At 47.3% G+C, this 27,040-nt stretch overlaps 1 pseudogene; it reads right to left on the bottom strand.

The window, feature by feature from the left end:
• The window catches only part of LOC136578553 (zinc finger protein 585A-like), a 97,161-nt pseudogene extending 74,202 nt beyond the window's left edge, over nucleotides 1-22,959 (bottom strand).
• Between the last annotated feature and the right edge of the window lie 4,081 nt (nucleotides 22,960-27,040).

Here is a 27,040-nt window from a genome sequence, read left to right as displayed (position 1 = left end):
TGTAGTAGTTCTATTCTTGTACAGAGGGGGCAGTATTGTAGTAGTTCTATTCTTGTACAGAGGGGGCAGTATTGTAGTAGTTCTATTCTTGTACAGAGGGGGCAGTATTGTAGTAGTTCTATTCTTGTACAGAGGGGGCAGTATTGTAGTAGTTCTATTCTTGTACAGAGGGGGCAGTATTGTAGTAGTTCTATTCTTGTACAGAGGGGGCAGTATTGTAGTAGTTCTATTCTTGTACAGAGGGGGCAGTATTGTAGTAGTTCTATTCTTGTACAGAGGGGGCAGTATTATAGTAGTTCTATTCTTGTACGGAGGGGCAGTATTATAGTAGTTCTATTCTTGTACGGAGGGGCAGTATTATAGTAGTTCTATTCTTGTACAGAGGGAAAATATTATAGCAGTTCTATTCTTGTACATAGGAGGCAGTATTATAGTAGTTATATTCTTGTACATAGGGGGCAGTATTATAGTAGTTATATTCTTGTATATAGGGGAGCAGTATTATAATAGTTATATTCTTGTACATAGGGGGCAGTATTATAGTAGTTATATTCTTGTACATAGTAGGCAGTATTATTGTAGTTATATTCTTGTACATAGGGGGCAGTATTATAGTAGTTATATTCTTGTACATAGGGAGCCGTATTATAGTAGTTATATTCTTGTACATAGGAGCCGTATTATAGTAGTTATATTCTTGTACATAGGGGGCAGTATTATAGTAGTTATATTCTTGTATATAGGGGAGCAGTATTATAATAGTTATATTCTTGTACATAGGGGGCAGTATTATAGTAGTTATATTCTTGTACATAGGAGGCAGTATTATAGTGGTTATATTCTTGTACATAGGAGGCAGTATTTTAGTAGTTGTATACTTGTACATAGGGGGCAGTATTATAGTAGTTATATTCTTGTACATAGGGAGCAGTGTTATAGTAGTTATATTCTTGTACATAGTAGGCAGTATTATAGTAGTTATATTCTTGTACATAGTAGGCAGTATTATAGTAGTTATATTCTTGTACATAGGGGCAGTATTATAGCAGTTATATTCTTGTACATAGGGGCTCTATTATAGTAGTTATATTCTTGTACGTAGGGGCTCTATTATAGTAGTTATATTCTTGTACATAGGAGGCAGTATTATAGTAGTTATATTCCTGTCCATATGTGCAGTATTATAGTAGTTATATTCTTGTACATAGGGGGCAGTATTATAGCAGTTATATTCTTGTACATAGGGGGCAGTATTATAGTAGTTATATTCTGGTACATAGGAGGCAGTATTATAGTAGTTATATTCTTGTACATAGAGGACAGTATTATAGTAGTTATATTCTTGTACATAGAGGACAGTATTATAGCAGTTATATCCCTGCACATTGGGTAGGGCATAAGATATGCCACTTTATGCACCTTTTCAGAATGTCCCTGATGCCCATTTTCAAAAATAAGATTAAGGGTTCATTTACACAACATGATTCACTATGCTGTGGCATTCCGTCCTGGGTCTTCATCTGAATCACCGATAATGGTTTTCGGGACAGGACCCCAATGGAACAATAGACTTGATTTGGTCAAATGGAGGCCATAGACTAAAATTAGTTATTTTGGGTGGACAGAATATTGTAGTCAACTGCTCTATTCAGTCTTACAAAAAAAATGTAAAATGATACAAACCATGGTATTGGGAGGCAGGTACGAATTTAAAAATTGATCCAGGGATTATTCTGACTGCCATTATGGAGTCGGAAAATAATTTTTTCCATCAAATGGGGTAAATTAGCATCTGCCTCACTGGGATTTTTTGTCTTCCTCTGGATCAACATACTATGTTACTATATAAAAACCAGATACCTTTGGACTCATTAAAAACTCTAGTTCCATCCATGATTCTGTTTGAATCCCATTTTTGGTGATTCAGACAGAATTACAGGATGGGAAGGCTGGGTGCCCAGTATAGCACAGTGCGAACCCAACATTATATGGGGAGCATTCAGATTCTGTGCTTAGGGCAGCACCACCTATAAATACAGCCCTGGTTATGGTAGTTATATACCAGAGATCCTGCACATACAAATACTACGGCGATATGAATGGTTATCCAAACGGAATGGCTCAACATCCATCCACCTGTGGAATCAATGCCACGGCGAGTTGTTGCACTTTATCAGATTAAGGCTACACAATATCAACTCCTGTCTCATGTCTTTTGGGATGTCAGTGTATATACAAAATATATATGTATATCTGCTGCTTACCTTGTGATTTAAGAGGTTGGTGATCCTCCATCATGACGTCCTCGTACAAATCCTGGTGTCCTCCTATATACTCCCACTCCTCCATGGAGAAATAGACAGCCACATCCTGACACCTTATAGGAACCTGACAACACAATATCCAGTCATCACCCAGACCCCTCCTGTTACTGTATAATGTCCCCCATCCCCCGCAGCATCACCTCTCCTGTCAGCAGCTCCATCATCTTGTTGGTGAGCTCTAGGATCTTCTGCTCATGTATCGAGGAGGGAGGCTCTGTGATGGGGAAATGACTCCTGCTCCATCCTCCTGACTCCTGGAGATGGATGATGGGAGTCACACCGTCCCCCGATGTCTTCTTCACTATTGTGTAATCCTGTGTATGGAGAGACACTGAGATATATAATCCATGTACACAATAATAAGAGATACAAGTGATTCCCAGAACCTTGTCCACCAAAACAGCCCTGATTATACTGCTAAGTGGTCAATACCACTGCTAATCTCACATTCACCACCACGTCATGAAATGCAGAACATAATATCCTTAATTGCAGATGTTTCCACCTTTTACCGTTCCATGAATTTAATTACAGATTCCAATTTCTCACAGTACAGATTATATATGCGATACATCAGCTGCAAGTCACATCACAACTAATAGGTGGCCACATATCAAATCTGGTCATCTTGTGCCACTCATCTTGGGATATATTGACCCAAGAAAAAAAGGAAAGGAGGGACACATCTATACATACGCCCGCTATCATTTTGTCTTCAATGGCTGAGCAACTCAAGGAGGACCATCAAATCTAAGTTCAAAATGCTGCACTTTAAAAGAGAGAAAAACCACAAACCTGCCTACTGTGAAGCTAATTAACATAGTTATAGTTTATAAGACTGAGAAAATTTAAGTCCATCCCATTCAACCTCATCAACTGCCATGTTGATCCAGAGGAAGACAAAAGGCCTCCTTAGGGTCAGCGACCCGTCTCCAGTAATCATAACTTGTAATATTATTACACTCAGGAAGGCTGAACAGGCCCCTTTTGGACTCTAAGTGAATTCACCATCACCACGTCCTCAGGCAGAATGTTCCAGTCTCACCGCTCTTACAGTAAAGAACCCACTTGTATGTTGGTGTAAAAAAACCTTCTTTCCTCTAGAGGTAAAGGGCTCCCCCTTGTTACAGTTTAATATACAGTTCTAAGTGAATGCTTTGGAATTCAATGGATTTTTTAACTGATCACTAAAAAAAATGAGGTCCGATTGTGTTTTTCTATAATTTTAACTTAGATACAATGTAAGTAATAACACAGACAGTGGTACTGTTCATATCTTATTGAGCACATCAAGTAACAACTACAGTACAACAAAGAAAAATTTATGAACTTTTGAATTTAATAACCTGTAGAGCCGCTTTAGCAACGATCACCCCCACAAAATAAGATTTGAACAATGCTGAGCTGAAGAGGAATTTTGGACCCTTGCCTCCTGCAAATGTGTTTCAGTTCATCAGTATTTCTGGTATGCCTTGTGTGCACAGCCCTCTTTAGGTCATGCCATAGGGTTAATTTCAGAACTCTTACTTTGTCATTGCAAGACATTTTCTTTTCTGCCCTTCGTTTTTTTTTTTTTAAACTCATTTTATTTAGACAATAAGAACATATCAAATTGTATTGCTCAGTAACAAACCTGAGTGTAACATGGTTTAAGTATACAAAACAGTTACAATTACTTAACACATTGTACAATGTATAACGTAACACATTTGAAAAGATACTTTGTAGAATTCAGGATATGATCGCCATACCTGTGAAAGGCTAAATGGCACCTGGATGGGTTGAAGACCTCATTTGGTCCACCAATTGCTGAAATGCATTTTGTGTGTGGATTGTGGTTGATGAGCCACACCAAATCCCCCAGGTTTAATAGAGTTTATCTGGGCACTTTCTATTTTTATATACTGTTTTTTTCATATGGGAGAATACAGTTGACTTGATTACGTCATTGGGGGAGCGTTGGGGGGGGTCTCCTATCCATCCAGCGCAATCCAGAAAAATGTGGATATGGAATTGCCACTGCTCTCCATCCAGTATACCTGATGTGGAACCCCAATAGATGTCCCAGGAAGTCTGTAACCTCTCTCCAGAAGGAGTATACCATCGGGCAGCTCCACATCAAATGGTTCAAGTTAGCGTAGGATGCCTGACAGCGATGACATTGTGTATTAGGGGTCTAGTCATTCTAAGGAGTCTGCTCGGTGTCAAATAGCACTGAAGTAGAATATGTAATTGAATCAGTTTGTTGTTAGCTGCTGCTGAGACTGAAGTACAGGAGGACATTGCAGTACACCACTCCTCTTCAGTGAGCGAGGGGATCATTTCTCCCCATTTGTCCAATACACTCCACTACACGTGTGAAATTTTAGCTCAAATGAGGTGCGTATATATCAGTGAGACTAACCCCCAGGCCCCTGCGTGCGCAAAACTCCTATCAAGGGGTAAGTGGAAAGGGACTGATGTGGTTTTGGGAATTGGACGTTGAGCGCAAGTCTTAGTTGGAGGTATCTGTAAAAGCTTGCTCTTGGGATCTGGTAAAGCTGCAGCAGCTGTTCAAAGGAGGCCAAAACAACATTAATATACAAGTGGTCCAAGGAGGTGATTCCAAGGTCTATCCAGAATTGCATATCTGGGAGGTTTAACAAGTGTGGAAGTGCTCTATTACCCCATAGGGGGTTCCAGGGGAGTGCCTTGATACCTAGTAATCTGTTTACTCATCTGCCAGACTCTAGCGGCCAATCTGTGTACAGGGCGTAGCAGTCTAGTATGTAGATCTGCTTTTTCCAGTATAATCCAGAGGGAAGTCTCAGATAGGAAGTGAATCAAATGATGTTCTGAGTTTGGGAGGTCTGAATCAGAAAGCCAGTGGCGAAGGTATCCGATATGGCCACCTGGTAGTACATCTTAAAGTCCGGCAGTGGCGTGCCTGCCATTTCTTTTGGGCGTTGTAAGGTTTCCTGATGGAGTTTGGCTCTGGCCTTTCCCCAGATGAAGGAGATTAATAGAGTTAGATTTAAAAAAAAACCAAAACTTATGGTACTATTGTATCTGCATGTTCCAAAAAGTACAGAAATTTTGGGAGAATTATGATTTTGATAAGATTGATTTAACCTGCTACAGATGGGGGCAATGAACTCCGAATCTTAAATTCATTCTGAAGAAAGGGGAGAAGAGGGGCCACATTCAGATTGAAGCTATAAGCAAAGTCTCTAGATATATGGATTTCCAGGTATTTACAATTTGGGGTGATTTGGAAGTTACATATCTTACTCCCATGACCCAGTCTCTTGCTCGTAGTGGCATAAAGGTGGACTTTTGCCAATTTATGTATAGGCCTTAAAAACGCCCAAACGTATTTACCAGGGAGATAGCATGTGGCAGAGTTTTCTTAGGGTTTGATATAAACAGAATCAAGTCATCTGCATATAGTCCGACTCTGTTTTTCCTTGGGCCTATTACTATGCCTTCATAGATGGGATCTTGACGAAGGAGTAATGCAAGTGGTTTTATGGCCAGTGCGAACGAGAGGGGAGAGAGGACAGCCCTGGCGAATTCCCCTGGTCAGCTGAGAGTGGGTAGAAGTCATTATTTACTGAGACAGTAGCAACCAGAGAACTATATATTATGGAAATCCATTTTATAAATATTTATCTGTACCCAAATCTATGGAGCACCACCAGTAGATAAGGCCACTCAACTGAGTCAAATGCCTTGACAGCATCATGGAAAGCTAAAGTCCAATCAGATTGCCACCTCCACCCCACCTGCGTGACTACATGCACTCTTCATATATTATCTAAAGTTGATTTCCCAGGTATAAATCCCGATTGACTCGGGTAAACAATGTCCTGTATAGCTAAGTTTATGCAAAGTGCCAAGATTTTTGCTAGGATTTTTATCATCTAAGTTCAATAGAGAGATGGGCCTGTATGAGCCACAATCCTCTGGGTGTAGTATGAAATCAAATTCTCTACACATGGGATACAATAGTAAATTAGCACTAACAATAGCTTAGACCAACACTTAACCCGTTAAGGTCCAGGTGCTGTAAATTTACAGTGCCTGGTCCCGGGCTTAAAGCCCATCTGTATGTAAAATTACAGCGGGTATTAAAGCCTCTTGCCTTAGAAATCAATCAGAAGCAGGATGGGTTGTCAGCTGTTAGTCACAGCTGATAAGACAGAGGAGGAAGAAGTGGGGTTTAACCCTTTCTGCCTCCTCCTTTCTTCAGTAAACATTGCTCAATGAGCGATATGTACTAAAGTGAAAGTGTTTCTTTCACTATGCAAGCTTGGGGGTCACGTGACCGCTGGGATTCCCTGCTACAGCAGAGCTACAGGGTGGTAGCAGACCCTGATCAGCTCTGCCAGTGACTAATTTCACTACAGGGGATGTTTTTCCATGTAACTGGGGCTCATATGGATGCCTCAGCTACAGTGGGAAAGTGTCAAATAAAAAGAACCAAAAAACATGTGACTGTCCCCCAGATGTCTTATATGACATCATGGGGAACACAGATAGTAAAAAACATAAATATACAAATAAGTAAATAAAAATTACAGAATAAAACAATATATACATAAAAAATAAAAAAAAAAAGAAAGAATATAACCCAAAGCCGACGCCAACCAAAACTGTCGCTATATGTGTCCTGTAATCCAAAACAATACATATTATATATGAAACTGTCCGAAATAAAATGAGGAACCCGTTACAATACTTTATTTTAGCGTAAATATACTAATTTAAAAAAAAAAACAATTATAAATGTTTAAAAAAAAAAACTTTTTTTTTTGTTTTTTACCCCAATAAAACAAATAAAAAAAAAGAAAAGAAAACGGGAAAAAAGTGTAAAAGATATTAAAAAATAGCCTTATATGTCACGGGGGGAAAAAAAACCCAGCAAAAATAATTTTGGTAGCTAAAGCAAGAGGTAAAACTACCACATGGCTAAAATCCCTAAAAAGGGTCTGGTCCTTAAGGTACAAAACAGCCTAGTCCTTAATGGGTTAAAAAGGGGGATTAAAGGGGTTCCCAGCTAATGGCAAATATAGGAAATGAGGAAAGAAGGAGCATGCGCAATATTTTCAGAGACAGACTGTTCTTATCTAGAACTCAATAAGATTGCTCCATCCATAGGCAATATGTCTCCACCGCTCATCATGCACGAGGCCAACCAATAGTCAAAGCATCTGGGTTCTGCATGTCTGATGTCCACCATTAATATAGAATATGCATAACAGGGTCATAATGTACAAAAGTACTTGAGGCTTGAACAGGATAACTCACTGCAGTCCCATTGTGAGGGTATATGTATATATTGCCATATGTTTTTTATGCTTTTATACCTGTATGCAAGTTCTATTCAATGCTAAAATGAGAAAAACTTAATATGCCAAGGCCTTGCAAGGCGAAGACAAAATGTATCTTGAAAACCGCAAGGAAGAACTGGATACGAAGGCCACGTGCTTGTCCGTTTCCCAGAAGCGTCGTATCTAGATAACGACTGTTTAACTACGTATATAACTATCACTGCCTCAAGCGGAAATGCGGACTTCACATATATGGCTATGCGGTGAATTTGAGCCAATGAGACCATTACCCATTCCTAGTGACGTGACCAAAGGGTATAAGACCCCATGTAATCTGTAATAAAGTGCACAGTTATTTCCCCGTGTGAGGAACTATACCAGACCTCCGTGTGTGGTGTCTCTTCTTTACCGCTGGCAGCGGGGCATTGGGGTGGGCCTGATTGGTGCTGTACACAAAATTTCCCTGACACCATGTTCATAACTGGGGAATATTGATACGTTGACTTTACGGATCGGACCATGTTTACGGGCTGCCTACAGGATCACATGTCGGTCCAGGTATAGGAGGCCTCATTTGAACTCAATGGGGCCCGTTCGATCATGAAAGCTGTCGATTAAGATGCCTCAGGAAACCACTCACGCAATCAATGCTCCATGAACTCCTCTGGACGTCATCCTTATATGTTCGGGAGGGCCCACAATTCGGAGGTTGTTGTGCCTGGAGCAATTTTCCAGGTCGTAAACTTTTCGCCGCCATGTTTCGAGCTTTTGAGTGAGCCCCTGCCTTCTGCTATTCTTTAGTTGAATACTTGCGTGCTTTTGGTTATTGTCTTGTTGCATCAGCCAATATCTCTTCAGCTTCAAGTCATGGATGGCTACGCTTATATTCTCCTGTAAGATGTTCTGATCCACCTTAGAATTCATTGTTCCCTCAAAGTTCACAAGGCATCCAGGTCCTGAGGAGCAAAGCAACTCCAAACCAGGATGCATTCACAATCATGGCTCCAAACCGTGATGCTCCCTCCACCAGGCTTCACATTTGGATGAGCTTTTGGTGTTGGTGCACAGTGTTCATTTTCCTTCAAGCATCGTATTGTGCAATTGTGCTAAAAATGTCCACATTCATCTTATCTATCCATAGAACATTTTCCTAGAAGCATTGTGGAACATCCATGGGGTCTCAAAGAAACGTGAGACAGGCCACAATGTTTTTTTTTTTCATCCAGCAATGGCTTCCTTCATGGTGTCCTTCTATGAACACCATTCTTGATGGGTATTTCTCTAATAGTGGACACATAAAGGTTTCTGCAGTCTGTAGAGTCTTATGTAGGCCTTTTGCTGTTCACTTGAAGTAATCTTAAAAAGACGCTCAAGCCTAGGGAGAGTAGCGTGTCTTGAATTTTCTCCATTTGTTGATAATTTGCCTAACTATAGATTGATGTACACTCAGATCTTTAACAATGCTTCTGTAGCCTTTTTCAGCTTTATTTGTCTCCTCTTCTGAAAACTGATTATAACGAGGCATGGTTCACACTACCTAATCTTCCTTCACAAGAAAAGATTTGTAAGTAAGCAGGCTTTGTGTAACTTTATGATCTGTACATGAAATTTCCTATTGCCTGTGTTCCCCACCCCCTGCACCTCCTGTACCACCCCCAACCCATTTGTGTTTAACCCAATGTATCTCATATTGTAATTGTTGTATTGTTTTGCATTTATCCATGCCTGAAAGCTCTGCGGAATAAGTTGGCGCTATACAAATAAAGATTATTATTATTATTATTAATAATAGACAAAACAACACTGAAAACCACACTACCAATCTCCTTAAAGGGGTTGTCCCGCGAAAGCAAGTGGGTCTATACACTTCTGTATGGCCATATTAATGCACTTTGTAATGTACATTGTGCATTAATTATGAGCCATACAGAAGTTATTCACTTACCTGTTCCGTTGCTAGCGTCCCCGTCTCCATGGTGCCGTCTAATTTCAGCGTCTAATCGCCCGATTAGACGCGCTTGCGCAGTCCTGTCTTCTCCCTTCCGAATGGGGCCGCTCGTGCCGGAGAGCTGCTCCTTGTAGCTCCGCCCCGTCACGTGTGCCGATTCCAGCCAATCAGGAGGCTGGAATCGGCAATGGAGAGCACAGAGCCCACGGTGCACCATGGGAGAAGACCCGCGGTGCATCGTGGGTGAAGATCCCGGCGGCCATCTTACTAAGGTAAGTAAGAAGTCGCGGGAGCGCGGGGATTCGGTAAGTATTGGACGGGTTATTTTTTTTACCCCTGCATCGGGTTTGTCTCGCGCCAAACGGGGGGGCTATTGAAAAAAAACAAAACCCGTTTTGGCACGGGACAACCCCTTTAATTGAAAGACATTTTGCCACTTAGCTCTTGATGAAGTCATTAAAACTTAGTTGTCTCCCTGTACTATGGAGGTTACTCAATGTGCTCAAAAAAAGATAAGAACAGTTAAATTTTCTGTGTGTTATTAGTTTAGTTAGAGTATTTCCTAAATCAGAATTACAGATAAATATAAATCAGACATTTTAAGAGTAATCAATACAGCAATCCAGAGAATTCCAGAAGGTTCACTTTTTCTTGCAACACTATATATTGGGAAAAATGCTAGCCTCAAGGTAAAATGCAAGACAAGATCCTTCTATTTACAGCTCTCAACTCTCCTCCAGACAACCCTTCTGGGCCTCCATTCCTCTTTTTAACAATCCTCTCCTCCTCCCCTCCAGACTATACTCCGGCCTCTGATCCTCTTGTTCCCGGCCCTCTCCTACAGACTACACTCTGGCCTCTGATCCTATTCTTCACAGACCTCTCTTCCTCCTCCTCTCCAGACTACACTCTAGCCCCTGATCCTCTTGTTCCCGGCCCTCTTCTCCTCCTCCTTTTCTCCAGACTATACCCCGGCCTTTGATCCTCTTGTTTCCGTCCCTCTCCTCCTTCTCCCCTCCAGACTACACTCCGAACTCTGATCTTCTTGTTCGTGGTCTTCTCCTGGTTACAATGTGCCCAATTACCATTCTCATTACTCCTATAACATTGCTATTGGTACATTAGTTACATTATACATAACGGACCATATTGGTGGCCAATCCTCACATTTTCTGCTGGTCACTTAGAAGCTCTTATACAGGACACTGGACTCTTCCTATTACTCCCCATTATAGATTTCCCTTCCCGATGACTTAGTGGATACTATAATAAGGATGATAGAAATGTAGAAAAGTTCACCTCTCCGGTCAGCAGGTAGATGATCTCCAAGGTGAAGCCTAATATTCTACTGCTGATCTCCTTCCTGTCCTCGTCCATCCTTGGTGGGTCATTCAGGAGAAGGTGCGTATTGGAGGAGAAGATGAGAAAGCGGGATGAACTGGAAGTTGTAGAACTGCAGGAACCTTTATGAAGAAAGGAGCTTCTGTAAATCATACAGGGTCATCATCATATGTGATATACAGCCTCACTTATAGAGCATCCAGAGAAAAGCTTCTCAGAGCTGTCGTCACGTGAAGTAGAGGAGGATTCTCCTTGGAGAAGAGATCTCATGAGCTATAGGAGGAGGAAGCAGTACAGAAATTAAGTTGAACAAATACATAACTAGTGAATGCAGCAGCATTCGGGTGTCAGGACTTGAACCCAGGAGCTCCTGTACTCCAGGCGGCGGCTCTGCTTGCTGAGCTATCCAGCCCTTTGAATTGCTCCCCTGCTGAACTTTGTCCTCGTTCCTTGCTCCTGTTTCCCTGATTGCTCACACTATATAAACCTGACCTTGTACCTCCTTCCTTTGTGAGATCATTGTGCTCCCAGCCAGTGGTCAAGCTTTCCCTCCAGCTGCACCTCCATGCTTCTACCTGTGTAGCGACCCTTGGCTTCCCTGACTACGCTACTTGCCTGCTCCTTTTGTACCACAACTGATATTTACATGTGAACCGACATCTGTCTTTGTTAGAGCATGCTACCGATCCGCACCGGTTATGACAATGGACTCCAACCTGCACCAGATCGTTACGCCCGGACACACAGACCTCTCATCCAGCATGCATTACTGTGAGGGACACGTCCACATAAGGAAAGTCTGAAACTTGGAGCAGGTTGTAAACTGCATATTAGGGGGTCTGAGAATGAAGGATGAAGATTGCCACCTAAAAGCTTACTGCAATTTCTGAGCAAACTTGTATCCTGTCATCATGTAGATGTAACACAGATTACCTGCCTAAGGGCTCCTTAATAGAGATGAGCGAGCACCAAAATGCTCGGGTGCTCGTTACTCGGGACGAAATTTTCGCGATGCTCGAGGGTTCGTTTCGAGTAACGAACCCCATTGAAGTCAATGGGCGACTCGAGCATTTTTGTATATCGCCGATGCTCGCTAAGGTTTCCATTTGTGAAAATCTGGGCAATTCAAGAAAGTGATGGGAACGACACAGCAATGGATAGGGCAGGCGAGGGGCTGCATGTTGGGCTGCATCTCAAGTTCACAGGTCCCACTATTAAGCCACAATAGCGGCAAGAGTGGGCCCCCCCCCCTCCCAACAACTTTTACTTCTGAAAAGCCCTCATTAGTAATGCATACCTTAGCTAAGCACCACACTAACTCCAACAAAGCACAATCACTGCCTGCATGACACTCCGCTGCCACTTCTCCTGGGTTACATGCTGCCCAAACCCCCCCCTTCCCCCCCCGCACAACGCAGTGTCCACAGCGCACACCAAAGTGTCCCTGCGCAGCCTTCAGCTGCACTCATGCCACACGCTGGCCTCATAGCCACACCACCCTCATGTCTATTTATAAGTGTGTCTGCCATGAGGAGGAACTGCAGGCACACACTGCAGAGGGTTGGCACGGCTAGGCAGCGACCCTCTTTAAAAGGGGCATGGCGATAGCCCACAATGCTGTACAGAAGCAATGAGAAATATAATCCTGTCCCACCGCCATCAGGAGCTGCACACGTGGGTATAGCAATGGGGAACCTATGTGCCACACACTATTCATTCTGTCAAGGTGTCTGCATGCCCCAGTCAGACCGCGGTTTTTTATAAATAGTCACAGGCAGGTACAACTCCGCAATGGGAATTCCGTGTGCACCCACAGCATGGGTGGCTCCCTGGAACCCACCGGCTGTACATAAATGTATCCCATTGCAGTGCCCATCACAGCTGAGGTAACGTCCGATTAAATGCAGGTGGGCTTCGGCCCACACTGCATGCCCCAACCTGACTGGGGTTTTTAATTCATAGACACAGGCAGGTACAACTCCCTATTCTGAAGTCCCTGTGGACCGACAGCATGGGTGGGTGCCAGGAAGCCACCGGCGGTACATAAATATATCCCATTGCATTGCCCATCACAGCTGATGTAATGTCATGTTTAATGCAGGTGGGGTTCGGCCCACACTGCATGCCCCAGTCAGACTGGGGTTCTTTAGAAGTGGACACATGCAGTTACAACTCCGTGTGGACCGACAGCATGGGTGGGTGCCAGGAAGCCACCGGCGGTACATAAATATATCCCATTGCATTGCCCATCACAGCTGAGGTAATGTCATGTTTAATGCAGGTGGGCTTCGGCCCACACTGCATGCCCCAGTCAGACTGGGGTTCTTTAGAAGTGGACACATGCAGTTACAACTCCGTGTGGACCGACAGCATGGGTGGGTGCCAGGAAGCCACCGGCGGTACATAAATATATCCCATTGCATTGCCCATCACAGCTGAGGTAATGTCATGTTTAATGCAGGTGGGCTTCGGCCCACACTGCATGCCCCAGTCAGACTGGGGTTCTTTAGAAGTGGACACATGCAGTTACAACTCCGTGTGGACCGACAGCATGGGTGGCTCCCTGGAACCCACCGGCTGTACATAAATGTATCCCATTGCAGTGCCCGTCACAGCTGATGTAACGTCAGCTTTAATGCAGGTGGGCAAAAAATTAATTTGATTACACTGTAGGCGAGGGCCCCAAAAAATTGGTGTACCAACAGTACTAATGTACGTCAGAAAAATTGCCCATGCCCAACCAAGAGGGCAGGCGAAACCCATTAATCGCTTTGGTTAATGTGGCTTAATTGGTAACTAGGCCTGGAGGCAGCCCAGTTAAAATAAAAATTGGTTCAGGTGCAAGTTTCAATGCTTTAATGAGCATTGAAACGTAAAAATTGTTTACAAAAATTATATGACTGAGCCTTGTGGGCCTAAGAAAAATTGCCCGTTCGGCGTGATTACGTCAGGTTTCAGGAGGAGGATGAATATAATACACAGATTGATGAATCTAAAAGGCCCACGTTTTTGATGGTGATAGAGAACAATGCTTCCATCCGCGGGTGCAGCCTACGTATTGTTTAGGTATCGCTGCTGTCCGCTGGTGGAGAAGAGAAGTCTGGGGAAATCCAGGCTTTGTTCATCTTGATGAGTGTAAGCCTGTCGGCACTGTCGGTTGATAGGCGGGTACGCTTATCTGTGATGATTCCCCCAGCCGCACTAAACACCCTCTCTGACAAGACGCTAGCCGCAGGACAAGCAAGCACCTCCAGGGCATACAGCGCGAGTTCAGGCCACGTGTCCAGCTTCGACACCCAGTAGTTGTAGGGGGCAGAGGCGTCACGGAGGACGGTTGTGCGATCGGCTACGTACTCCCTCACCATCCTTTTACAGTGCTCCCGCCGACTCAGCCTTGACTGGGGAGCAGTGACACAGTCTTGCTGGGGAGCCAGAAAGCTGTCAAAGGCCTTAGAGAGTGTTCCCCTTCCTGTGCTGTACATGCTGCCTGATCTCTGCACCTCCCCTGCTACCTGGCCCTCGGAACTGCGCCTTCGGCCACTAGCGCTGTCGGATGGGAATTTTACCATCAGTTTGTCCGCCAGGGTCCTGTGGTATAGCATCACTCTCGAACCCCTTTCCTCTTTGGGTAGGAGAGTGGAAAGGTTCTCCTTAATCCGTGGGTCGAGCAGTGTGTACACCCAGTAATACGTAGTGGCCAAAATGCGTGTAACGCGAGGGTCACGAGAAAGGCATCCTAACATGAAGTCAGCCATGTGTGCCAGGGTACCTGTACGCAACACATGGCTGTCCTCACTAGGAAGATCACTTTCAGGATCCTCCTCCTCCTCAGGCGATACACGCTGAAAGGATGACAGGCAAGCAGCATGGGTACCCTCAGCAGTGGGCCAAGCTGTCTCTTCCCCCTCCTCCTCCTCCTCCTCAACGCGCTGAGATATAGACAGGAGGGTGGTCTGACTATCCAGCGACATACTGTCTTCCCCCGCCTCTGTTTCCGAGCGCAAAGCATCTGCCTTTAAGCTTTGCAGGGAACTTCTCAAGAGGCATAGCAGAGGAATGGTGACGCTAATGATTGCAGCATCACCGCTCACCATCTGGGTAGACTCCTCAAAGTTTCCAAGGACCTGGCAGATGTCTGCCAACCAGGCCCACTCTTCTGTAAAGAATTGAGGAGGCTGACTCCCACTGCGCCGCCCATGTTGGAGTTGGTATTCCACTATAGCTCTACGCTGCTCATAGAGCCTGGCCAACATGTGGAGCGTAGAGTTCCACCGTGTGGGCACGTCGCACAGCAGTCGGTGCACTGGCAGATGAAACTGATGTTGCAGGGTGCGCAGGGTGGCAGCGTCCGTGTGGGACTTGCGGAAATGTGCGCCGGCGCACCTTTCTGAGCAGGTCTGACAAGCGTGGGTAGCTTTTCAGAAAGCGCTGAACCACCAAATTAGACGTGGGCCAGGCATGGCACGTGCGTGAGGCTGCCGAGCTGCAGAGCCGCCACCAGGTTACGGCCGTTGTCACACACGACCATGCCCGGTTGGAGGCTCAGCGGCGCAAGCCAGCGGTCGGTCTGCTCTGTCAGACCCTGCAGCAGTTCGTGGGCCGTGTGCCTCTTCTCTCCTAAGCTGAGTAGTTTCAGCACGGCCTGCTGACGCTTGCCCACCGCTGTGCTGCCACGACGCGCGACACCGACTGCTGGCGACGTGCTGCTGCTGACACATCTTGATTGCGAGACAGAGGTTGCGTAGGAGGAGGAGGAGGGTGGTTTAGTGGAGGAAGCATACACCGCCGCAGATACCACCACCGAGCTGGGGCCCGCAATTCTGGGGGTGGGTAGGACGTGAGCAGTCCCAGGCTCTGACTCTGTCCCAGCCTCCACTAAATTCACCCAATGTGCCGTCAGGGAGATATAGTGGCCCTGCCCGCCTGTGCTTGTCCACGTGTCCGTTGTTAAGTGGACCTTGTCAGTAACCGCGTTGGTGAGGGCGCGTACAATGTTGCGGGAGACGTGGTCGTGCAGGGCTGGGACGGCACATCGGGAAAGTAGTGGCGACTGGGAACTGAGTAGCGCGGGGCCGCCGCCGCCATCATACCTTTGAAAGCCTCCGTTTCCACAAGCCTATACGGCAGCATCTCCAGGCTGATAAATTTGGCTACGTGCACGTTTAACGCTTGAGCGTGCTGGTGCGTGGCGGCGTACTTGCGCTTGCGCTCCAACACTTGCGCTAGCGACGGCTGGACAGTGCGCTGAGAGACATTGGTGGATGGGGCCGAGGTCAGCGGAGGTGAGGGTGTGGGTGCAGGCCAGGAGACGGTAGTGCCTGTGTCCTGAGAGGGGGGGTTGGATCTCAGTGGCAGGTTGGGGCACAGGGGGAGAGGCAGCGGTGCAAACTGGAGGCGGTGAACGGCCTTCGTCCCACCTTGTGGGGTGCTTGGCCATCATATGTCTGCGCATGCTGGTGAGGCTGGTGGTGGTGGCTCCCCGGCTGATCTTGGCGCGACAAAGGTTGCACACCACTGTTCGTCGGTCGTCTGGACTCTCAGTGAAAAACTGCCAGACCTTTGAGCACCTCGGTCTCTGCAGGGTGGCATGGCGCGAGGGGGCACTTTGGGAAACAGTTGGTGGATTATTCGGTCTGGCCCTGCCTCAACCCCTGGCCACCGCACTGCCTCTTCCAACCTGCCCTGCTGCTGCACTTGCCTCCCCCTCTGAAGACCTGTCCTCAGTAGGCGTAGCAAACCAGGTGGGGTCAGTCACCTCATCGTCCTGCTGCTCTTCCTCCGAATCCTCTGTGCGCTCCTCCCTCGGACTTACTCCAATTACTACTACCTGAGTGATAGACAACTGTGTCTCATCGTCATCGTCCTCCTCACCCACTGAAAGCTCTTGAGAGACAGTTGCCGGAAGTCCCCAGCCTCATCCCCCGGACCCCGGGAACTTTCCAAAGGTTGGGCATCGGTCACGACAAACTCCTCCGGTGGGGGAGGAACCACTGCTGGCCATTCTGGGCAGGGGCCCGAGAACAGTTCCTGGGAGTCTGCCTGCTCCTCAGAATGTGTCATTGTAATGGAGTGAGGAGGCTGGGAGGAAGGAGGAGCAGCAGCCAGAGGATTCAGAGTTGCAGCAGTGGACGGCGCAGAATTCTGGGTGGTCGATAGATTGCTGGATGCACTTTCTGCCATCCACGACAGGACCTGCTCACACTGCTCATTTTCTAATAAAGGTCTACTGCGTGGACCCATTAATTGTGAGATGAATGTGGGGACGCCAGAAACGTGCCTCTCTCCTAATCCCGCAGCAGTCGGCTGCGATACACCTGGATCAGGAGCTCGGCCTGTGCCCACACCCTGACTTCGGCCTCCGTGTCCTCGCACGCGTCCACGTCCTCTAGGCCTACCCCTACCCCCCAGCATGCTGCATTACCAGTAGTGCAGAAACAGAACGCTGTAATTAAATGTGCCGCTTATTGGCCTGTGGTTGGAAGCTGACTTCCCTTACGGAACGCACAGCAGATCCAGGAAACAATTTTGCGCAAGGCTGCTGTAACGCTTATCTGCGTATTAATTAGGACTACTACCCACAGCAGATACTGTAGGCAGCGTATAATATTATGTATACTGTTTCCCTCTGGCGGGATGACGGCGCTGATGTAACAGAGACAGCGGATCCAGGAAACAATTTTGCGCAAGGCTGCTGTAACGCTTAGCTGCGTATTAATTAGGACTACTACCCCCAGCAGACACGCAGTAAACTGAAGATGGTCACAGGCAGCCCAAATATAGTATTTTTCCCCAATTTTTGGGAAAAAGCCCACTGCCTATATAGCCTGAATATCTCTTTCCCTGCCTCACCAGTACTGGCTCTATACTCTGTACAATGACTGCAGACTGCGGACGCAATGCTCTGCATGGCCGATATACAAGAAAAAAAAAAAAATTGTGCAACACTGCTAAAAGCAGCCTCAACAGCACTGCACACGGTCAGATGTGGCCCTAAGAAGGACCGTTGGGGTTCTTGAAGCCTAAAATAACTCTTAACACTCTCCCTATAGCAGCTCCGGCATCAGCAGCACTTTCCCTGATCTCTGTCAGAATGCATCTGTGGCGAGCCGCGGGAGGGGCCGATTTTTATACTCGGGTGACACCTGATCTCGCCAGCCACTCACTGCAGGGGGGTGGTATAGGGCTTGAACGTCGCAGGGGGAAGTTGTAATGCCTTCCCTGTCTTTCTATTGGCCAGAAAAGTGCGCTAACGTCTCAGAGATAAAAGTGAAAGTAACTCGAACATCGCGTGGTGCACGCCTCTAGTAACGAGCATCTCGAACACGCTAATACTCGAACGAGTATCAAGCTCGGACGAGTACGTTCGCTCATCTCTACTCCTTAACACTGGCGAGGAAGATTCACAGCATGATATCGCACTTGCCACCATGTGAAAGCCCTATGGATGCGAGACGTTTTCATGTGAAAACAGCCTTGCATCATTGTGGGGATGAAGGATATCCACACCACGGCTGTCACAGACACAGTAGAGGATCGCAGAGTTCTCCAATTGCTTTCAATTGGACCAGAGCTGCTGCCTCCACCCCCATTGAAAACAATGGGCGATATTGCAGAAAGATAGGACATGCCGCGATTTGCATCCTGCATAGCATCACATTACAGTGCCATGTGGGGAAATATCACAAGTATGAATTAACCCATTCAAAAGAATGGGGTTCCTATTTGTGCATCTCGCAATGCACAAAACTTGCGATTTTCTCACCAGTGTGAAGGCAACCTTAGGTCGGCTTCACACGGGCGTAAGCATATCTATGCAATAGCCATTGCATATGTGTGTATTTTGCTGTATTTTAAACGTGCGCATGCCCTGTGTATTTACAAGCAAACTTACTCCCGTTGATTTCAATGGATAATTAAGTTTTCTTAGTTTAATATGTGCTATTTCGAAAATAGAACATGCTGTGTTTTTTTGCACGTGTAATATGCGGCGCAAATATGTTTGTGCGAATAGGCCCTAACATTCAACACGAACCCCCTACATGGCGGTGGCATTCCCTATCAGCAGTGCCTTCTTTCAACAGGATAATCCCGCAGTTGCACTGCAAAAGCTTTTCAGGAAGCAGACCAAGATCAAGGCGATACATTGTTCAGATGTCAATCTAATGGGATCTGCTGGAGAAACAAGTCCGATTCACAAAGGCCGCACCGAGCAATTTACCGGATCTGCAGCTTACGTCTCGTACATCAGATGTCATGCGGATTCTGGGCTACGACGGGTCACATTACATAATATTAGGGCTGATTGGTGAACGGTAACTATAGTGCCAGTAGAGGAGATGGTTGGACTTCAGTGAAAATGTGTCCTTCGCCATCATTTAGAGATACGTGAGCGCGCCAGCTGCAGACACGTATCATACCATACACTATATTCGGGTTCGATCTTTTTGTGGCTGTTTCCTATCTTTCCGTGTATTTTAGGACAAAGTAAGGAGACTTACAGAATATATTTATGGTTTTAACACATTTATATTAATAAAATGATGTCCAAGGCTGGTATTGCACAGCCAAGAAACTGTATGGGCTGCATTGTAGTGGTATATTGGCTCTCATGTCACTTCTGTCTCTTGTTGGGGTCTACAGGCTCTCCTGTGTCACGTATAATTGTCTTCTGGCTCTTGTTGGGGTCTATAGGCTCTGTAGCGGCGCTCTACGGGCCCTGCTATGTCACGTATAATTGTCTTCTGGTTCTTGTTGGGGTCTACAGGCTCTGTAGCGGCGCTCTACGGGCTCTCCTATGTCACGTATAGTTGTCTTCTGGCTCTTGTTGGGGTCTACAGGCTCTGTAGTAGCGCTCTACGGGCTCTCCTATGTCACGTATAGTTGTCTTCTGGTTCTTGTTGGGGTCTACAGGCTCTGTAGCGGCGCTCTACGGGCTCTCCTATGTCACGTATAGTTGTCTTCTGGCTCTTGTTGGGGTCTACAGGCTCTGTAGTAGCGCTTTACAGGCTCTCCGATGCCATGTATAGTTATCTTCCGGCTCTTGTTGGGGACTACAGGCTCTGTAGCGGCGCTCTACGGGCTCTCCTATGTCACGCATAGTTGTCTTCTGTCTCTTGTTGGGGTCTACAGGCTCTGTAGTAGCGCTCTACGGGCTCTCCTGTCACGTATAGTTGTCTTCTTTCTTTTGTTGGGGTCTACAGGCTCTGTAGTAGCGCTCTACAGGCTCTCCTGTCACGTATAGTTGTCTTCTTTCTTTTGTTGGGGTCTACAGGCTCTGTAGTAGCGCTCTACAGGCTCTCCTGTCACGTATAGTTGTCTTCTTTCTTTTGTTGGGGTCTACAGGCTCTGTAGTAGCGGTTTACGGGCTCTCCTGTCACGTATAGTTGTCTTCTTTCTTTTGTTGGGGTCTACAGGCTCTGTAGTAGCGCTCTACGGGCTCTCCTATGTCACGTATAGTTGTCTTCTGGCTCTTGTTGGGATCTACAGGCTCTGTAGTAGCGCTCTACGGGCTCTCCTATGTCACATATAGTTGTCTTCTCTCTCTTGTTGGGGTCTACAGGCTCTGCAGTAGCAGTCTACGGGCTCCTCTATGTCACGTATAGTTGTCTTCTGTCTCTTGTTGAGGTCTACAGGCTCTGTAGTAACGCTCTACGGGCTCTCCTATGTCACGTATAGTTGTCTTCTCTCTCTTGTTGGGGTCTACAGGCTCTGCAGTAGCAGTCTACGGGCTCCTCTATGTCACGTATAGTTGTCTTCTTTCTTTTGTTGGGGTCTACAGGCTCTCCTATGTCACGTATAGTTGTCTTCCGGCTCTTTTTGAGGACTACAGGCTCTGTAGCGGCGCTCTACGGGCTCTCCTATGTCACGTATTGTTGTCTTCTGTCTCTTGTTGGGGTCTACAGGCTCTGTAGTAGCGCTCTACAGGCTCTCCTGTCACGTATAGTTGTCTTCTTTCTTTTGTTGGGGTCTACAGGCTCTGTAGTAGCGCTCTACGGGCTCTCCTATGTCACGTATAGTTGTCTTCTGGCTCTTGTTGGGATCTACAGGCTCTGTAGTAGCGCTCTACGGGCTCTCCTATGTCACATATAGTTGTCTTCTGGCTCTTGTTGGGGTCTACAGGCTCTGTAGTAGCTCTCTACGGGCTCTCCTATGTCACGTATAGTTGTCTTCTCTCTCTTGTTGGGGTCTACAGGCTCTGCAGTAGCAGTCTACGGGCTCCTCTATGTCACGTATAGTTGTCTTCTGTCTCTTGTTGGGGTCTACAGGCTCTGTAGTAGCTCTCTACGGGCTCTCCTATGTCACGTATAGTTGTCTTCTCTCTCTTGTTGGGGTCTACAGGCTCTGCAGTAGCAGTCTACGGGCTCCTCTATGTCACGTATAGTTGTCTTCTGTCTCTTGTTGAGGTCTACAGGCTCTGTAGTAACGCTCTACGGGCTCTCCTATGTCACGTATAGTTGTCTTCTCTCTCTTGTTGGGGTCTACAGGCTCTGCAGTAGCAGTCTACGGGCTCTATGTCACGTATAGTTGTCTTCTTTCTTTTGTTGGGGTCTACAGGCTCTGTAGTAGTGGTCTACGGGCTCTCCTATGTCACGTATAGTTGTCTTCCGGCTCTTTTTGGGGACTACAGGCTCTGTAGAGGCGCTCTACGGGCTCTCCTATGTCACGTATAGTTGTCTTCTGCCTCTTGTTGGGGTCTACAGGCTCTGTAGTAGCGCTCTACGGGCTCTCCTATGTCACGTATAGTTGTCTTCTGGCTCTTGTTTGAATCTACAGGCTCTGTAGTAGCGCTCTACGGCCTCTCCTATGTCACATATAGTTGTCTTCTGCCTCTTGTTGGGGTCTACAGGCTCTGTAGTAGCTCTCTACGGGCTCTCCTATGTCACGTATAGTTGTCTTCTCTCTCTTGTTGGGGTCTACAGGCTCTGTAGTAGCGCTCTACGGGCTCTCCTATGTCACGTATAGTTGTCTTCTGCCTCTTGTTGGGGTCTACAGGCTCTGTAGTAGCGCTCTACGGGCTCTCCTATGTCACGTATAGTTGTCTTCTGGCTCTTGTTTGAATCTACAGGCTCTGTAGTAGCTCTCTACAGGCTCTCCTATGTCACGTATAGTTGTCTTCTCTCTCTTGTTGGGGTCTACAGGCTCTGTAGTAGCGCTCTACGGGCTCTCCTATGTCACGTATAGTTGTCTTCTGCCTCTTGTTGGGGTCTACAGGCTCTGTAGTAGCGCTCTACGGCCTCTCCTATGTCACGTATAGTTGTCTTCTCTCTCTTGTTGGGGTCTACAGGCTCTGTAGTAGCGCTCTACGGGCTCTCCTATGTCACGTATAGTTGTCTTCTGGCTCTTGTTGCATCTAGGAAATCTCCGTACAACGCGCCGCCATCTCTTAGCGCCTGGCAGCTTATGTCAGAGACGTTCCTCTCTGCACGAGGAAGCAGTTATGTTCCACATGCGGCAGGTCCGTTCCTCTCAGCAGCAGTACAACATGCGGACATCTCTGGTCACGTGATAGTTGTGCACAGCTCCTCCATGTGCACGAGGTCTATCCACGTGGTGCCGAACAACCAATGAGGTGGCTGTAATCAGCAGCGGTGCTTAAGTGCGGCTAAAATACAATATATGCCCCAAGGAGAGCACCCAGGAGGGGTGTGGGGACATCTAGAAGATGAGTAAGGAGGCTTATAAGGCCATGCCAGCTCCTCTGGGGAACTAACATACTGGGGAGCTATGCCAAACGTATCATTCCACGTGCGCCATTGTGATAAATGTGTCCCAATCTGCGCCTCCTCTTATCGTACCCCAATACTGACCCCCAATCCAGGGAATGTGAGCGGCGGGGAGGAACCTCCACATGTAACATGTATGACCCCAGGAGACGGCATCACAGCGTCACTACAAGCACAGGAACACGTGATGGAAGCTTACCTTACAGCTGGGAGAATGGCTGATAACAGAGAGAACACCAGAGACTACCAGCAGGACCTGACCTGCAGCTGGAAGGACCTGGGATGACGTCATCAGCATGTGAGTGGGCAGAATTTAGTAGTGCAAAGAATACATTGGGACTCCAGGACCTGTGTGATGTCATCATCATGTGATCAGTCACATGTGTAGGCGGAGCTCTGCAGTAGTGAGGATATTAGTGGCTGAAGGACCTGTGATGATGATGGTCATGTGATGCGAGGGGGCGGAGCTCCTGGGCGGTTTGTACGGAGGAAAAGTGATGGATTCAGTGTCTCCTCTTCGCATATTTGTAGTTTACGCTTCGGTTATTCCTGCTGCCGATTCCAGCCAATGAGGTGGCTGGAATCGGCACCACGTGACTTCCCATCGTGCACGAGCAGTACAGTTCAGCAGCCGTGCACGATGAGAGCTGATTCCGTAGGCAGTATTTAGTCTGGTGAAGAGGCTTGAAGCTCATGATTGGACGCCTTCCACAACCTGACTTTTGCCACCTCCAACAGAAGAATTTCGCTATTCGCTTCGCGGTCTCACATCACTTGAGGAGGTAAGCTATTTTAATTTGCATTTATGCATTTTCGCTTCCATCTGCTGATTTCTGCATATTTGCCCTTTCTCGCTTGCATCTGGTGATATGCACAAATGTTTGCACATATTTCCCGGTTTTCGCCTGCATTTGCGCCGTTTCGCTTGCAGCTGCTCCCATGTGCCTATTTTGCACTCATGCGCTTGTTTTCCCTTGCATTTGCGCACCTTTTCCGGTGCATCTGCTCAGTTTTCCTGCCATCTGCCCATATGTGCATTTTTGGCGCATATTTCCCGGTTTTCGCCTGCATTTGCGCCGTTTCGCTTGCAGCTGCTCATATACATATTTTGCGCATATTTCCACGTGCATGTGCTCATATTAGCTTTTTCCCGTGTGCATGTGCGCATCTTTGCCTTTTTTTCACGGCCATGTTTCATATTGCCATACTTGCATGTTTTCGCGGCTTAATGCTCATATGTGCATGTTTCGCCTGCATGTAGGCTCATGATTCTAGGAAGTGCTACTTTTGGAATTTTTGCATGGTTTCGCATGCGTGTCTGCATGATTTGTCATGATTGTTTCATGTGCTAATTTTGGCATATTTGGCATACATGCACACATAAACATGTAATGATTGTGCCACTTGCTCATTTTTGCTTATTTGCATCTTTCCGCCTGCATGTGCACATGTATGGTCATGATTTTTCCGTTTGCTAGCATGTGTGCATGTTTTTCATATTTTTATGCTGTTTGCTAGCATGCGCTCATGTTTATGCAATACATATTCTGTGTTGTATGAATACGGTACATATTAGCATGTGGTGTGCTATTTGACGCGTATTAGTGTCTGGATATCTGTGTATGCGGTGCAGGTGGTCCATATAATGCATTGGTATATGTGTTTGGTTCCTGCGTGCTGGTGTGCTAGCATGTGGTCATGGGTGTATGTAGTTAGCGTGTATGTGTTGTGCTGTAGTTTTTATAGAGTACATGTGGTATGCTCGTGTGTATGTCGTACATTCTTGAGTGTGTAGGCTGTGTGGTGTAGCCAGAGCATGTAAGCGTGTCGTTCTCTGTGTGTGTGGTGTACTAGCATGTGCTTGTGTGTATTCAGTACATTGAAGCATGTGTAGCCTGTGCATGTGGTGTGCAAGTGCGTGGTCCTCTTTATGCAGTATGTGTGTTGTGTGAATACGGCACATATGTGTCTTTGTACATTACTGTGGAAATTAGCATGCATGTTCTCGCATATGTTTGAGCGTACGCAGCATAACACGCAGGGTCCATATTACAGTGTGTACATGCGTGGAATGCATATTAACGCGTGTGTGTAATACCTGTCAGCTTGTCGTTGTGTGTGGCGTGTCTATTCCCGTGGGGGTGTCAGTGTGTGTGTGTAGCCTGTTGGCGTGTGGTTTTACGTGTGTGTGTTGTGTTATTAGCACGAGGTTGTGCCTGTGTGTGCGGAGCCTATTAGGCCTAATTACGACGGTCGAATTACTGCTGCGTATGACGCGGCGGCAATCCGCTTCGTTGCCCCCCCCCCCCAGCTACTAGGTTCCATTGCGCAATTCTCACGGTGCGGAATTCCACCGTGGAATTGTGCCCCGTGAATTCACCCTTACTTATCCGCAGCATGTTATATTTGCCGCGGGCGTACGCGCAGACTGCTTCCTTTGCGGTCAATGGAAGCCGTCCGTTACGCTATCTTCCGCCCCCCAACACCTCTTTGCGTGCCTGCTGCGTGTTGGGATCTCTACATGCGTGCTGCGTGTTGGGATCTCTACATGCGTGCTGCGTGTTGGGATCTCTACATCAAATATATTACGTGATTGTAAAGTTGCTTTCTCCACTTCTGCAGCACTCGCTGGGGATCTTGCTCCTGTCACTCACTGCGCCTTTTGAGACCGGCACGCAGAGAGTTAAAGCAACATGGAAGCTACAGAACAGAAGGAGGTCATTTTTCCTACAAACTGCGGGATTGTGGTCTCCCAAAGTAATAGTTCAGTTAATTTGAGATTACGTTGCAAAACACAAGAGGAATTTCAGCAATGGAAGGAAGAATAGGAAAACTGAAATTACCCAACGTACAGAGTCTTACGAGGAATAGTTTGCACGGGCGAAAAAGTGTTATTGAAGGTAAGTGGGACGTTGACGATCGCCGTGTGCAGAGGCTAGATGTGTAGGCGCCGTGTGCAGAGGCTAGATGTGTAGGCGCCGTGTGCAGAGGCTAGATGTGTAGGCGCCGTGTGCAGAGGCTAGATGTGTAGGCGCCGTGTGCAGAGGCTAGATGTGTAGGCGCCGTGTGCAGAGGCTAGATGTGTAGGCGCCGTGCGCAGAGGCTAGATGTGTAGGCGCCGTGCGCAGAGGCTAGATGTATAGGCGCCGTGCGCAGAGGGCTAGATGTATAGGCGCCGTGCGCAGAGGGCTAGATGTATAGGCGCCGTGTGCAGAGGGCTAGATGTATAGGCGCCGTGTGCAGAGGCTAGATGTATAGGCGCCGTGCGCAGAGGGCTAGATGTATAGGCGCCGTGCGCAGAGGGCTAGATGTATAGGCGCCGTGCGCAGAGGGCTAGATGTATAGGCGCCGTGCGCAGAGGGCTAGATGTATAGGCGCCGTGTGCAGAGGCTAGATGTATAGGCGCCGTGTGCAGAGGGCTAGATGTATAGGCGCCGTGTGCAGAGGCTAGATGTATAGGCGCCGTGTGCAGAGGCTAGATGTATAGGCGCCGTGTGCAGAGGCTAGATGTATAGGCGCCGTGTGCAGAGGCTAGATGTGTAGGCGCCGTGTGCAGAGGCTAGATGTGTAGGCGCCGTGTGCAGAGGCTAGATGTGTAGGCGCCGTGTGCAGAGGCTAGATGTGTAGGCGCCGTGTGCAGAGGCTAGATGTGTAGGCGCCGTGTGCAGAGGCTAGATGTGTAGGCGCCGTGTGCAGAGGCTAGATGTGTAGGCGCCGTGTGCAGAGGCTAGATGTGTAGGCGCCGTGTGCAGAGGCTAGATGTGTAGGCGCCGTGTGCAGAGGCTAGATGTGTAGGCGCCGTGTGCAGAGGCTAGATGTGTAGGCGCCGTGTGCAGAGGCTAGATGTGTAGGCGCCGTGTGCAGAGGCTAGATGTGTAGGCGCCGTGTGCAGAGGCTAGATGTGTAGGCGCCGTGTGCAGAGGCTAGATGTGTAGGCGCCGTGTGCAGAGGCTAGATGTGTAGGCGCCGTGTGCAGAGGCTAGACGTGTAGGCGCCGTGTGCAGAGGCTAGACGTGTAGGCGCCGTGTGCAGAGGCTAGACGTGTAGGCGCCGTGTGCAGAGGCTAGACGTGTAGGCGCCGTGTGCAGAGGCTAGACGTGTAGGCGCCGTGTGCAGAGGCTAGACGTGTAGGCGCCGTGTGCAGAGGCTAGACGTGTAGGCGCCGTGTGCAGAGGCTAGACGTGTAGGCGCCGTGTGCAGAGGCTAGACGTGTAGGCGCCGTGTGCAGAGGCTAGACGTGTAGGCGCCGTGTGCAGAGGCTAGACGTGTAGGCGCCGTGTGCAGAGGCTAGATGTGTAGGCGCTGTGTGCAGCCGATCTGGTTACAATTCATAAAATGTAATCCAAGTGCAAAATACAAATTAAAAATGCGGTCACACAAACGTCGCAGTCG

Source organism: Eleutherodactylus coqui, chromosome 9 (assembly GCF_035609145.1).
Source record: "Eleutherodactylus coqui strain aEleCoq1 chromosome 9, aEleCoq1.hap1, whole genome shotgun sequence".
NCBI lineage: Eukaryota > Metazoa > Chordata > Amphibia > Anura > Eleutherodactylidae > Eleutherodactylus > Eleutherodactylus coqui.
This window is presented reverse-complemented; position numbering and strand designations above follow the sequence as displayed.